The 14,759-nt window shown below is 39.5% G+C and overlaps 1 protein-coding gene across 13 annotated transcripts in view; it reads right to left on the bottom strand.

The window, feature by feature from the left end:
• Positions 1–14,759, bottom strand: part of TBL1XR1 (TBL1X/Y related 1) — a 172,990-nt gene that overhangs the window by 46,318 nt on the left and 111,913 nt on the right. For 2 of the 13 annotated variants that reach the window (XM_073359337.2, XM_073359342.2), the window contains one exon: positions 14,167–14,234. The exons of 8 other annotated variants lie outside the window; for them this stretch is intronic. The gene's annotated coding sequence lies outside the window, so the exon portion shown is untranslated. Of the gene's footprint in view, positions 1–1,491; positions 1,650–14,166; positions 14,235–14,759 lie in introns of all 13 variants that reach the window. 3 more of the 13 variants (XM_073359340.2, XM_073359343.2, XM_078854358.1) reach the window with 2 other exon arrangements.

The raw sequence follows: 14,759 nt of genomic DNA, 5'->3' as shown, positions 1-14,759 counted from the left end.
GCTCTAAGAGTGACACAGTTTCTCACTGTGTTACTGTTGATCAGCTGCATACTGATTGGTTTGAGAACAGACTTATTCTGAGCTTCAAATAATAACTATTTATCTGTAAGAAAAACGCTTAAAGTTACACTAGACATATAAATTAGCTGGTTTCTGATCGACTGAGGGTTAGCTTGTTTGTTTTGGAAACCCTGTTAGCAAATAACAATTAATGACCCAGCAATCTGGCATAGGTCCATTTGTTATGATTATTATAGTTAGGTTACTGACAGTAATGATACAGTCTCTGTGGTCCTTACAACTGTTTTCTGCTGAAGGAATCCTTGATACTCCTGCAGTAGTATCGCTATCTTGACAAGAGATTTCAGACAAAAAGGTAGATGAGCATACCACTTGAGTTTTGTTAAGAAATCAATTATCTGTTTTGCGGTCGCAGAGATAGATCCTGAAACTCTCCACCTGCTCTGTTTCCCCTTTCCCACTACCCTCACCATCTACAGTTTCCACCAGCTTTACCTGTTCTTTTTCTCCTCCCCATCTCTATCCCCCTCCTCCCAGCCACATAAATCCAACACACTCCTCAACCACCCTCTCCTCACCTCCAGTGACATCTGCCCCAAACCTGGCCCCCCATCCACTCCACCCCCCATCACCACTTCTGCCCTTCTGGTCCCTCCCTTTCTAGCCTCATGACCATCCCTCATCACCTCTGATCTCTCCTTGTCCTGCTTTCTGTGGAATGCTTGTCCCATCTCTAAAAGCATCACAGCCATCTGTGACCTTCACCTCCTGCCCCAGCCATCTCCAGGTTCTTAGAGAGATCTGGATCTTCCTGGTGAAACCACCTCAGCAGCTGCAGTCTCTTAGAGCAACTTCATTTGCTCCTGCGCTCTGTACCAAGAATCATTCCCAGAGGAATGTGGTGGGGATGTTATGCTTAGCTTCTGCCGCTTCCAGCTTCTCCCTATTCTTACTCCTTCTGTAATCAGCACTCCTTCCAGCTCTTTTCGCCTCTTTCCCCACAATGCTGTTACCGGGTTTTGATTCCTAGCTTGCCATCTTCCTTTCATCATAATCTCCCACCTATCCTCGGTGACTTTAACTTCCATGCTGATGGCCTCTGCAACCACTAAACACTCATCTTCTTGCTCACACCTCAAATCAATTCTCCCACTCACCAAACTAACCATTCACTTCAACTAGCTCTTCACCAAACATTGCTCTCTCTCTCGTCTCTCCATTCCAGAGTTCCCCTTTTTGATCATCATCAACACCAATGACTTTATCTTCCTCTCTCAGCTCCCTCCTTCCAGGCCTCTCTTTACTTTCTTCCATAGACATTTCCTTGATTATCACCATTCTATGCTCTCGTCCTCCTCTCCCACCACAAGGTCTGTCCTGCTATTCCCTAGTCATAGCTCATTCCCAACAAGCTGTGACTTCTGCCTTCTACTAAACACTGTTCATTTTATTGTTACCTCATTCTCTCACCTCCACCACGCCCAGCCTGTCTGTTTTGTTCACCTGTTGCACACTGTCTGCCATGTAGACAATAAGCTCTCTGGAGCAGCACTCTCTGTTTTTTGCTGCTTGTCTGTTCATCACCTAACACAACGGGACCTCGATCACGATTTTTCAGTGCTACCGTGCTACAAAAATAATAATAGATCCAGTGTTAAGTTTAGACCCTAACAAAAACAGGTAATTTTGTCACATACCGAAATAAAAACATAATCCACCTCCATCGATGGATCTGTGGGAACCAAGGAGGCTTTTTCACTGATGCCCCTTGATAATAGGCCCCTCTTATATAATAATGAAATTTGTAAGTGTTCCTCGATTTGGAACACTTCTTGAAACCCTCTGCTTCAGTGTCTTGATTTGTGTCACAGAATGAAAGGGAAGGCCCTGTGACCAACTGGCTGCTGCTGATTGACAGAAAAGGAAAGTATCTGGATTTTACAAGGCAGGGAAGAGTGGACAGAAGAGGGAGATTGAGAGCTTTCTGTGAGAAAGAGTAAGGAGTATCGGGGAGTGCTTCTGGAAACAGAGACGAGGAGCCAGGGAGCCGTTTGAGCTGGGGCCGAGCTCCAACATGATTTCTGAGAGAAGCAGTGGGGGAAGCCTTCTGGCAGCTTGGCCTGAGACTCCAGAGAGCAAAGCCCAAGAACAATGGCCTGGCTATCCCAGAGACTGGGAGAAGTCAGGAGGACTGAGATGCTGTACTAGCTGGGAAAATTGAAAACAGACCTCAGAGAAAAGGGACGGTGAAAAATTAGCCTGGCCTCAGAAAGGAGAGGCCTCAGTGGAATACCTCAGAAAGAGACTTTATTTGAATCTGCAACACAGACAGACCTTCAGGAAAGAAGGTCTGTATGCAGTGGGAAACTGGGACGAAAGAGATGGAGTTCGCGCAAACAGGTTAATAAACTAGTCCCTGTAGGTTAATAAACTACTCCCCAAGAAGGTGTGTTGGTATGCAACACGAGCCTTGGTGGACTTATTGGGGTGCTCCTAGGTGAAGGGAAAACTGAGGCTGGGTGCTGCAGAACAGGCACACTCATTTACAACTTGCCTTGGAATGCTGCTCTGGGGGGTTTTATTATTATTATTTTGTTTAAAAAGAAGTTGCTGGAGGTACTAAGGGCTCAAAGTACGCAGAAAAATCCTCTGTGGCCCATTCCTTCTTTTCCAGTGAGCAACTGAGGGCCTCAGATCCAAGTACACTGGTCTCTTAGACAGAGATGGCTAAGTGAACATGACCTCCTTCAACAATATGACCTTGAAGCATCACGAGCATGTTTGTTTTGCTCTGGTCTAAAAAGCCACAAACGCAAAATACCCCTATATGGTTTTTTTTTTTAAAGCAATTCATATGTGAAAATAAAATGTCTTTTGTATTAGCATAAAGATTAGTCAAAACTAACCTATAAAAGATAAAAACTAGCTTATGCTATACTATCAACATAAATCATAAGCACACATGAGGCAAGGGAAATATTTCCCAGGTGGCGTGACAGAAAGAGAGGCACAGAGAATGGTTATGGGGTCTTCTATAATCACTATTGGAATGGAGGAGTCATGTGTGTTCTCTAATTGTTAAATTGCTTCAGAAAAGCTCCTGGATTACCAGGCACATCACACAACTTCTTCAGTGGCTATACAAGCTAGCAATTTGAAGAAGGGGGGGGGGGGAAGAGACAATAACTAGGTGTTCTGTTCACAGAGCAGGTGGAGAGAGTTTGATCTTTTCTAAATGCAAATAAAACTGACTTGCTTCCTCATTATTAAGACTGTTCCTATATGCTATTCCCCAGGAGAAAGGTTTTAGAATTATCAGCTCTGTCAGCATCTAGTTTAGGGATAACAAATACTTTTTCTGAAATTCTTTTGTAAGTGCATGAAAGCTGCCAAATTTTTCCTGAGGCAGATGTTCTGTTGAATACTAACTACTATGAGTCCACTGTCTCTGAAAAATGAAGGGTGAAATAGAAAGCCCCTGTGAGAAAATACCATAATGAAAAAATAGAATTTCATGGGATTCAGAGAACTTTCAACTCCAATTCATGAGGTTTTTACTACTGAAAATATAAACTTTTAACTAGGGAGAAATATAATCTCCATTTTTAATTACCATTAGTTGAGCATTACTACTTCAGAACCTGCTACTTATTTAAGATTAGGCCAGATACATTCCCCTGCCTTGGGATGAAGAAATAGCTAGCAGCATCTCCTCTGATTAGAGGGAACAAAGTGAATTAAGGGTGTTGAGATGACACTGAGTATCTTTCTATAATGGTCTCCATTTATTAGCATGAAGGGCACTACTACCCATGAGTTTTGGACTGATGTCAAATATGCAGATTCATGCATATGAATATTAATGATAGAAATACACTGTAGTTTAGACTCGCCCCTTTCCCTCCCCACATTAATCCAGATATTAAACACACTGAGAATGTATACTGCACTTGGACTCTGGTATTTAGTAATGAAAATATGTGCCAGCATTCATCACACAGACTGCTCAAAGCTCTCCAAAGCCATGAAACAAGCCATAGAGCCTAGAATAAAATAAAAATTTAAGCAATCTGACAAGTTTCCTTCAGGCCTAGGTAAACATCTTGGGAACAGCTAAGACAAGTAACCGCGAATTGACTTATTTGGTAAAACAACAACAAAAAAGGTAACATTAATATCAAAACCAGACTTCAACGAGAAACTGCAGAACTGGAATTAATTTGCAAACTTGACACCATCAAATTAGGGCTGAATAAAGACTGGGAGTGGCTGGGTACGTACAAAAAATAATTTTCCCTCTGTTGATATTCACCCCTTCTTGTCAACTGTTGGAAATAGGCTGCATCTACCCTAATTGAATTGGCCTCGTTAGCACTGACCCTCACTTGGTAAGGCAACTTCCATCTTTTCACGTGCTGTATATTTATAACTGCCTACTGTATTTTCCACGCCATGCATCTTATGAAGCGGGTTATAGCCCATGAAAGCTTATGCCCAAATAAATGTGTTAGTCTCTAAGGTGCCACAAGGACTCCCCATTGTTGTTTTTTTTTTATATATATATATATAGTTTAGAGGGGGACTCTTCCTCTCCCACATACATTCTCAAGACCATCTTTGCTTTTTTGGAGAGTTAAATCTGGAAAATAAGCCACTTTTCTCACTATCCCGCACCCCACAAGCAATCTGCATCCAGGCTCCCTTTTCATTCAAAAATGCTCAACCATGACAAAAACCAAGTCTGTTACCAATGCAAACATAATCAAAGGAAATTAAAAAAAAAAACAAAAACCCACACAGAACAACACAACCTCCAACCTCACCCCATATGTACCTATATGTAATTAAAAGGCTGACTAAGCAGGAAGAAATAATTAAATCAGCACTATCTCTCAGTTTAAAAAAGGGGGGATGAGATACTTAAAACAACTGCTCATACTGTGAAACTGAATTAGAGAGGGGAGGGTTAAAAATTAAAGATCAACAAACATGCTTCTGGACTTCAGGGTTTAACAAGAATGACATTTAAAATAAAATGTCAGGAAAAGTGTTCAAAAACACCCACATGACAGAAGCCTAAGTCCTACTGACTTTCAATTAGTCTTAGGCTCCAAGGGGCCAATTTTTCAAAGGTATTTAGGCACCTAAAGATGCAGATAGGTATCAAGTGAGATTTTCAAAAACACCTACCTAATTTGCATTGATTTGGGAGTTAGGCAACTAACCTCCTTGGGTGCTTTTGAAAGTCCCACTCAGCATCTATCTTTAGATACCTAAATACCTTTGAAAATCTTGCCGCAAACTGCATCATTGTTGAAAATAGGACTTAGGCTCCTAAATGATTTAGGCATTCTTGAAAACCTTCCCCACCAGGTTTTGTTCAACAACCTTTTTATTACTTAAAAAATAAATTATGATACAAGCTATCAAATGTATAAATGCAATTTAAAACACTAAGGCCCAGTATCTAAAGGATGCGGCAACAATGGAAAACCATGAATTCAGACAATTCATATTCTACCTGGCAGCAGTCAGGATGACTCCAGATTTGCACAAGTACTCTGTTACTGGGTGGAGGTACAAGCTGTAACATACCCTTTTTCAGATAAACTCTTGTTTACTTAACATCTGTTTAACCACTGATTGCAAAACAAAAACAACAAAAAGTCTTTTAAGGCCAAGTTCAAACTTCTTTCAAAACCAGTAAAGGCTATTCTAAGAAATAAACAGTATATCACAAATAGTACATTTCTGGCACTGTGAGATTCCAGCCACCTTTCCCCCCTGCATTAAATGTAGAGCAAATTTCATAGTAGCAGTTTGTCACTGCTGATCTTGACTCTTCCACCCAGGCCTGGGAACAGTTACATGTGGATATGAACTACTGGAGCCATAGGCAAAATGGCACCCACAGCTAGTCTGGTTTACACCTTCGAAGAGACGGATCAATTTCATTACTGTCCTACTTCATAATTTACATCTCTTCGAAAAAAGGAGGCAAGAACTGATAAAGCATTCACATATCTTCTTTTATTGCACTATATGCAGGATTCCAGTCTACGATCCTTCCTATTAGTGCAAACTATTAGGCAATTCTTTGAATAAAACCAGTATAAAACAAAAAATGTATTTCACACACGTCGTAGCTCCCAGGGCAGCTGGATGTGTGGGTATCTGAGGCTTGTGGTTCTTGAAGCAGGGGAATGTCTGCTGCTGTTGGGCATTCCTAGGGTGGGTGCATATGAGAGAGTACCTGGGACAGGGAGCTGGTAGTGGTAGTTTCTGGAGCAACAGGGGCTGGGGATTTCTGGGTTAGTTGGATGGGCAGTGCCTGGAGAAGGGAGCAAGGGGTTACTGTTGGTGTTGGCAGTTCTAAGTGTAGGGGGCTGTTGTCAGTAGTACCTAGAGCATATGAGGGGCTTTGGTAGTTCCTGGGGCAAACACTGTGTTCTCTATTTTCCTCTCTCCCCCTCCTTTTTTTCTTTTTCTTTATTGCTGCTGCTGCTTTCACGATATTCTCCCTGGCAGGAATTTGCAGGGAGAATAGTCCCAGGGGAGGAGAGGGCAATGAAACTACCTGTTCAGCAGGCACCACAGCTAGCGCTGTGGAGGCCGAACAGTACAAGGAGTTGGGCTGGATACTTGAGATTTCAGCAGGGATGCAGGCAGCTCTGACAAGCTGCCACCTGGAAGCCCTGCAACTAGATAGGTGTTTGTTTGTTTGTTTGTTTTTAAGCCCACCTCAATGCAATTCTATCCACAACTTGTACCACACGTAGACTCCTCCGAGGCACAATAAACTCCCTTTCATTTCCAACACAAACCCAACTACAATGCACACATCCAATCTCCAGTTCCTCCCAATCACACTCAAGCACGCTACCGTAACTTTGTTATGTCAAACACCATATTATTTAGGTTTTTCCACTGTGTACCTTTGAAGGAAACAATTCTTAATTCAACTGAGGTTGGACCTTAGTGTGATTGGGAGGAACTGGCTGCATGCTTTTTGGTTGATTATATATTGAAATTAAAAAGGGAAATTTTTTTTGTGGAGCCGAGTAGTCTGTAAATGCAGCTGGGTACTGGAGTTTGGGTAAATCATGTGAAATGAGGTTAATATGGGTGTTAGTGTGAACTGCTGATCTCCTCAATTGTCAGTGATTGTGTTGATAAGGAAATGCACTTGAAGACCCTTAACTCTATTGTGCTTTGCATATGAATATGTCCTGATGATTCCCTTCAAAGGTGTCCACATTATTTTGACAAAACACATACCTGTGCTTCCAGCAGGTGCCTACTCTTTTGACTCTTACTTTATTCTCCTTAAAGTTAAGCATGTGCTTAAGTGGTTTACCGAATCAAGGCCTAACTGGGCTCCACTGAAACACATACACATAATATTTTATTACTGTGTATGTGAACACATGTGGAAGTGATGTGCAGCTGATATGTTGTAGAGCCACATGGTAAATTCCATCATCTCTGACAACATCTCCTATGCCCTGTACAGAAATCAGTTTCTGCTGGGAGTTATTCTAACACTTTAAACTTCCAAGCAGCAACCATTTTCTTTTAAAAATTTACTTGCCACAAATATGCTTCCTCCTTTTCCCCTCGAGACCTATATTCCCTGACTGAAACCAAATATTCTTAAGGCAGGACATAGACAGTCCTAATCCAGTGACAAAGTCAGATCTTGCAACTTTGCAAGTCTAGAAACAGGAGCTTTATAGCACTTGAAAAGGGAGATGCTTTGGTTTCCACCACTTAGTTCTAGCCCCAGATAGTTCCTAGATACTGGACTTTTAAATTATGACACTTTTCCATGTAAAAATCTATTTTAAAGTTAATTTTAGAGATTTAAGAATGTATTATTTTTCTTTCCTTCTAATCTAAAGCATTGTAAAGGTGGCCTTTTACTACCAAGGTAGCCTGCTTGTACATGTGACCAGGTACAACAATTAGTCTCAACAAAATATTCAAAACCGTCATAATTTTTAGACATGTTTTTGCTTTTCTGTTAAATATGTGAGATACATAGAATTCATAATGGTGTATTTGTGAGGAACATAGCATATTCAATTCCTTCAAAGCCTTTATATCACACCATCATGAAGTCTTCACTGCATCTCTCACATATGCACACAAAAGATCATTTTTACATTAAAGCTCTGCACTAATTGCCTGTGCAAGAAAACCAGTAGGGTCTGAAAAAGAAGCTATTCGTAAAAGTGGTTTGAAAGGCATAAAGGAGCCACACACGAGGAGAAGTTGAAAACCAGGGCAATGCTTCCTCCCCTTTATTGCTCAGGACAATGTCATATGTCTGCTTTTATTCCTGAGAAATTTCTCAGTTCATCCCAACTGAAGATAATCATTATTCAAAACCTGATGATCATTCACCAGCATGATAAGGATAGAGTGTACTGAGATATAGTTTCAGTATCCAGAAACATTTAACGTGATATATAAAATTGAAATGTATTTTTATGTATATAAAGACATATAAAGATGGTCTCTGAGCCATTTACAAAGAAAACATTTTGAATTAAACATTTTCTCCAAGCTAATGGTAAAATAACTAAATTACATGTTCAGAGAAAAGTATTTACATTGCTAAGGTGCAATTAGAAATATTAGACTGTTCCCCCTTTAGAAAATTTACTGTGAAGAGAAAATATTTGCAGTTTGTAAAAGCCAAGCAGCAGCAGTGATGGAAATATGCTGCATCTTGTATCCGCAGGATAGCTATTATACAGGCAGCTGCAGTGAAGATGTCTCCTAATTGCCCCACAAATGACCTCCACTGTTTCTTTTGGGGGATGAGGTAATTACAGTAACTACCTCTGCTAGTTTAGTTGTAGGGCTTCTCCTTACCAAATGCTGCCATATTACATGAGATAGGTTTGCAAATATAGCCAATGCCGACAACAGTGTAAGGTGTACTCCCCTCAAACATTTGAAACACGGTTTCAGAAGGGAAAACTGCAGCTCTCACATTTCTACAATTCTAAAAACATGAACACACTTAAAAACATGGGTCAGTAAAATAATAAGTTAATGGGGTGGGAAAGCCCACTAACTTTTCTAGAGATCATTGTACCCTAATAAATAATGCTCACAGCATTTAAATCATTTTTACAGATTCTCAATACCATATTCCTTTGATCTCAATGACTTCCCGACGTCTTCACCTGCAATTAGTTTATATACTTACAATGTGAATGCCTTTCAGAATTTCCTTATGTTATAGCTGATTAATCTGGCGGCATCCAAAGCTACCAAGCGCATCCCCCAGGTGTTGGATGGGGAGTGTCCACATGTGGGCAGCTCTGAATAATGAATAAGGAGCCGTGGACCTTAGGTTGTACATAGCACTGGTAATCTCACTACGTAAAAACAAACTTGCCACAGAAAACTTCCTACAGAAGTCATATTGGTATGCAGGAGGCTTGAACAGGAGACCAACTTCAACTGAAGAATATGATGGACATTTCTCAAACCCATAAGGAAACCCATGTCCTGAAAAGTCCTGGTGCTCAAAGCCAGGTCAGTAATGAAAATCAGATTCTGGAATCTGAGAATAGTGTATGAAGCTACTAAAACTGCTCAAGTAATTAAAGAAATGGATAGATACCATCTTGATGCCCTTGGAATCAGCAAGCGGAGATGGACAGGTTCAAACAAACTACACATTAGAGAAACAAATAAGACATCATCTACGCCGTGAACATGGGTAGTAGACATGAAGCTGGCATAGCAATCCTAATGGTGAATGAAGCAGAGTAGGCACTGACTAAGTGGAATCAGGCAATGAAAGAATTATTAGAGTTCATGTTCAGACTAGAGTCTTCAAACTAAAAGTCATGCAATGCTATGCACCAGGGAACAAAAAGCCAGATGAGTAATATTCTTTTTAGGATTTGTTATAGGATGCGTTAACCCAGGTCCCAAAACATGATATCCTAGTGACTATGGGCGATTTTAGTGCAAATGTTGGCAGTAACAATGATGGGTTGCATGAAGTTATGGAAAGTGCAGCAGGGATTTGGACATGAACCAAAATGGTGAACGGTTAGTAGAAATTTGCAGTGTAAACAACATAGTGATAGGTGGAACACTATTTCCTCATAATGAAATCCATAAAGTGATATGGAATTCCCCAGACAGTACTACAAAGAACCAGACAGAAAACTTCTGCATTTCAGTAGTGTTTCGCAGCTCATTAGCAGATGTGGATGTGTACAGGGGAGCAGATGTGGGCAGTGACCACGGTCTTTTTATCACTAAGCTGAATATCAAGTTAAATAGAATGAAGACGGTGAAAAGACGACCACACATCAACAGTTCACAGTTAAAAGACCCAAACACAAAAAGTGCTTTTGGCTTGAACTGAAGAACAGGTTCAGTGTTCTAATGGAGTTAACTGAAGAACTAAGACACTGATACTCTGTGGGAAAACATCAAAGACTGCTAAGACGATTCCAACAACAATGAAATCTAAAACGGAAGAATGGATTAGCAGTGCTACTTGGGCAGCAGTGAAAAAGAGAAGTGTAAAGCAAAAAACTCATGCAGGCTAAGAGAATGCGTGTGAAGAGACAAGCAAGTGGTGAGAAGCATACAGAAGTTCGGTAAAGGTAAAAAGGAACACTAGAAGAGCTAAAAGGGCATATATTGATACAAATATGTCAAGAGGCTAAAGTGCTTGCTCAGGACTTGACCTGACAACCTTATATAAGATCATTAAACAGCTAACAGGAAACTTTACCAGTATTGGAAGCCCTATTAAAGATGCAAATGAAAATACTCTTAGTATAGAAGCAGAACACGGGAAAAAACGGGCAGAACATTTTCAGGTTCTTTTAAATAGACTAACCCCTAGCAAACTACTAGAAATACATGAAGACAACCTACCACTAGAGCTTGATATTGATTCAGGAGATAGAATAATGGAAAAAGTTAGAAGAGCCATCAGTAAACGCAAAAATGGGAAAGCAGTTGGGAGAAGGTAACATTACTGAATAGATACTTTAAAAGAGAGAGATAGAATAGTCCTCCAGACTTTCTTTGTGTTTCTGGGTAGATGTAATGAAGAAAAAGAACCCAACAGAATTGGAAGAGAGGCTTTATAATGAAATTGCCAAAGAAGGGTGATCTAACCAACTGCAATAATTGAAGGGGAATCACATTACTCTCAGTACCTGGAAAAATCACGGGCAACATCATCCTGGAAGATATCAAGAAACAAACGGATCTTCAACTTAGACGGAACATCCAGGTTTTAGTCCTTGAGATCATGTGCAGACCATGCTGTTGTTTTCAGATATATTACACAATTAAGCGAGGCATGGCAAGCACCTCTTGTGATAAATTTTATAGATTTCTAGAAGGCTTGACGGAGTACACAGAGACAGGCTTTAAAAAATTATAGCACTCTATGAAATACCAGAAAAAATAATCAGAATCACCAAAGATCTATATAATGCTGAATGTGTAGTCGGAGATAGTGACATCATCAGTCAATGGCTTGATTGATGGAGCAAGGCATGGGTGTATTATATCCCAACTATTGTTTGCAATGGTCATTGACTATGTCATGAGGTAAGTAACTGCAGAAGGCAACCAAGGAATTTTATGGACAAATGACAAAGCACAACTGGATTACCTTGTTTTTGGTGATGACACTGTCCTCCTTATTCAACATATCACTTAATGGAAGAAAAGCTTTTGGCAGATAAACATACCAACTTGTTTTGCTGTATCAACAAGAGGAAGAAAAAATATATGGCTATCAGTGTTCCAAAAGTAACCTTAGAGTGGAGAAAGAAACACTAAAAGTCAGTCACTTTACCTATGTCAGGAGTGAGATGTGCAATGACAGTGACACCATGCTAGATGACAAACAACAAATTTCAAAAACAGCAAACAGCTTTCATAAACTTGAAAAGATTTGGAAAAGTAGCTTGATTGGCATGGACATAAAATATGAATTTTTAACATGAGCATCCTGTCCTCCTTTATGGAAGAGAGTTACTGAAGTTTACAACAGAAATTGAGAAGACCAATTCATTCCAAAGTAAATGCCTGCAGTAGATTTTCAGAGTCCATTCGAAAGTGCTTCTTTCAACACTGGAAAGTCTAAATAGACCAAGCCAATCTAAACCACCAAATATGGTAAGATATGGCAATTGGGGATACGCTTTAAGGATGCTACCAACACGACTTTCATAGCAAGTAATAATATGTACACCACCTGGAAAGAGAAAAAGAGGGAGATCTAGAGAAACATTATGCAGAACAGAAAAGAAAGAAGCTAAATCCATCAACATGACAGAAGCCTGAACAGACCAGCACAAGACCGAAATAAACGGTGGAAGCTGGCAGAGGCTCTGTGCACCTGGGGGTGCAGGAGGATAAAGAAAAAGAATAGCTGATTAATGTTAATTAATTAATTATTCCACTTTTCTTTTACATAAGTATGAAGGGCATGTCTTTCCACCCCTCTGAAACTCAGAAATCACAGTGTGGAAGTTTCAGAGTAACAGCTGTGTTAGTCTGTATTCGCAAAAAGAAAGGAGTACTTGTGCCACCTTAGAGACTAACCAATTTATCTGAGCATAAGCTTTTGTGAGCTACAGCTCACTTCATCGGATGCATACTACATAATAGTGTGGAAGTGTATATTATTATCTGTGCTCGTGCGTCTGTGTATATATTCCATACTCTAGTAAACATAACTGCATGTTGAAAAACAGACATGCATACAAGCATGTCCAAATTTTAAGGGAATGCTTGTATTCACAATCCAGTGATAACATGGAAAATTGCTTCCCTCTTTATTCTTACCAGCACAAATCTACAAATGGATGTCCCTTTCCCCATTCCTAGCTGTGGGCCTCAGCACTGCCCAGTGCCAACAAACCCTACTCCCACATCTGAAGGTCTTCCTACCTGCCCCCTCTTTTCTCTCTCTCTCCCCCCCCCCCTCTTTTTTTTTAAACCACAAAGAATAGGTGATCCCATTTGGAATTCTCAATGAAAGCACGAGAGTAGCCCCACTGACTTCAATTGCTCAAGTGTTTTGCTGGACTGGGGCTAGAGTAACCAGACACTTCTGGAATCGAGACTTGAAGTCAGTGAGATCCTTCTCTCTGTTCTGTTCCTGTGTACACTTGAAGTGGCTTGTTGAAACAACCAACCTCTGTCTTTGAGTGTCCTCTATATAGGGTAACCAGATGTCCAGTTTTTAAAGGGACAGTCCCGTTTTTTGGGACATTTTCTTATATAGGTGCCTATTACCCCCCACCCTCTGTCCCGTTTTTTCACAGTTGCTATCTGGTAACCCTACCTCTATAGATGTATGATTCTTCACAATGAAGGGTTACTGTAAACTGTAATGGATGGTGGGGAAAAGAAGTCTGCTACACCTATAAGATATTTGTTAAATTACAGCATATATTAAAAATTCCACAGATACAAGTACAGTATCAGTTACTTACTACTGCAAGAACAGGCACAATTGTGCTCTCATACAGTACATGAACATTGCTGTCGGTTTTCAGTTCATAATCTTCCCTTTATTAAAAAAAGTGAGTAATCTCACCTCTATTATGGCTCTGGCCATGAAACAGACAATAGACTAAAGATAAGAGAAGCAGGTTAAAGAAAAATTCAAGAGGTCAAGAGAGACCAGAGGGGGAATTCACTTATATACATTTTAAAAAAATAAAATAAAAAAAAACCTCATTATTGTAGTAAATTAGAATCAGGGAAAAGAGGACTAGTAATTGTACAGTTTGTCTGAGTAAATATGACCACTGAAGTGCTTTTTTTTTTAAACTAGCCAAAGTTTTAACACTTGAAATATACATCCTTCAGCCCATGTGCAATATCTTGTGTATGAAACATTTAAAAAAAAAAGTACAAAGTTGATCCATATTAAGATGATAATGGCTCCATACTTCAAGGAGACAATACTGTTCAAAATTATCAAATAAAATAATACATAATGTAAAAACTCAGCAGACTGCACATATTAATACCTAACCAATAAGATGAATGCATGATACCAATTTATATCAAAAATAATAGTCCACCTCTATTTAAAAAATAAATAGATAAATCATTGAGTGTCCTTACCAGAACTACTCTCTGAAACCTCACAAAATTGTGATGTAGCAGCAGTGCAGCCCTTGGTATTACACCACCTGTAACACAAACCATATTATGATACTTTCTGTCAATATTTATTTATTCAAATTTTATATTTGAAAGAATGACGGAAAAAGTATAAAAGACAGATATTTTTCTATTTGTCTTTTTATTGAATCTATTAAAGCAACATTCCCAGTTTCCTATAAATCACTTAAGGGGCAAACTAAAATATTACACAAACAGATGTATCTTAATTGCTTTAGGAGTATATGCTCATTTTTTTCAAAAAAGGAAATTCCAAGTAAAGTTTCAACTCTATTCTTGCCTCCTGCCTTTGTGATAAAAACACAAGCATTAGTTTCAGATTAGAAAGTTAGAAGTGCCAAAAAATTCCATTCAGGCTGACTGCTCAGGATGACTACCTAGAATTTTACAACAATCCAACTTAATCATTACCAATGTCTAAGTACTGAGACAACAACTTACTTTAGTGTGGACCACAATGGCAAAATAATCTCCAAGATGACAAAACAATATGGCAACTATGGATGTTCTCTTATGGTTTTTATTATTTTATG

Source organism: Lepidochelys kempii, chromosome 9, assembly GCF_965140285.1.
Source record: "Lepidochelys kempii isolate rLepKem1 chromosome 9, rLepKem1.hap1, whole genome shotgun sequence".
Taxonomy (NCBI): Eukaryota; Metazoa; Chordata; order Testudines; family Cheloniidae; genus Lepidochelys; species Lepidochelys kempii.
Note: the sequence above shows the minus strand (reverse complement) of the source record. Positions and strands in the feature narration are given on the sequence as shown.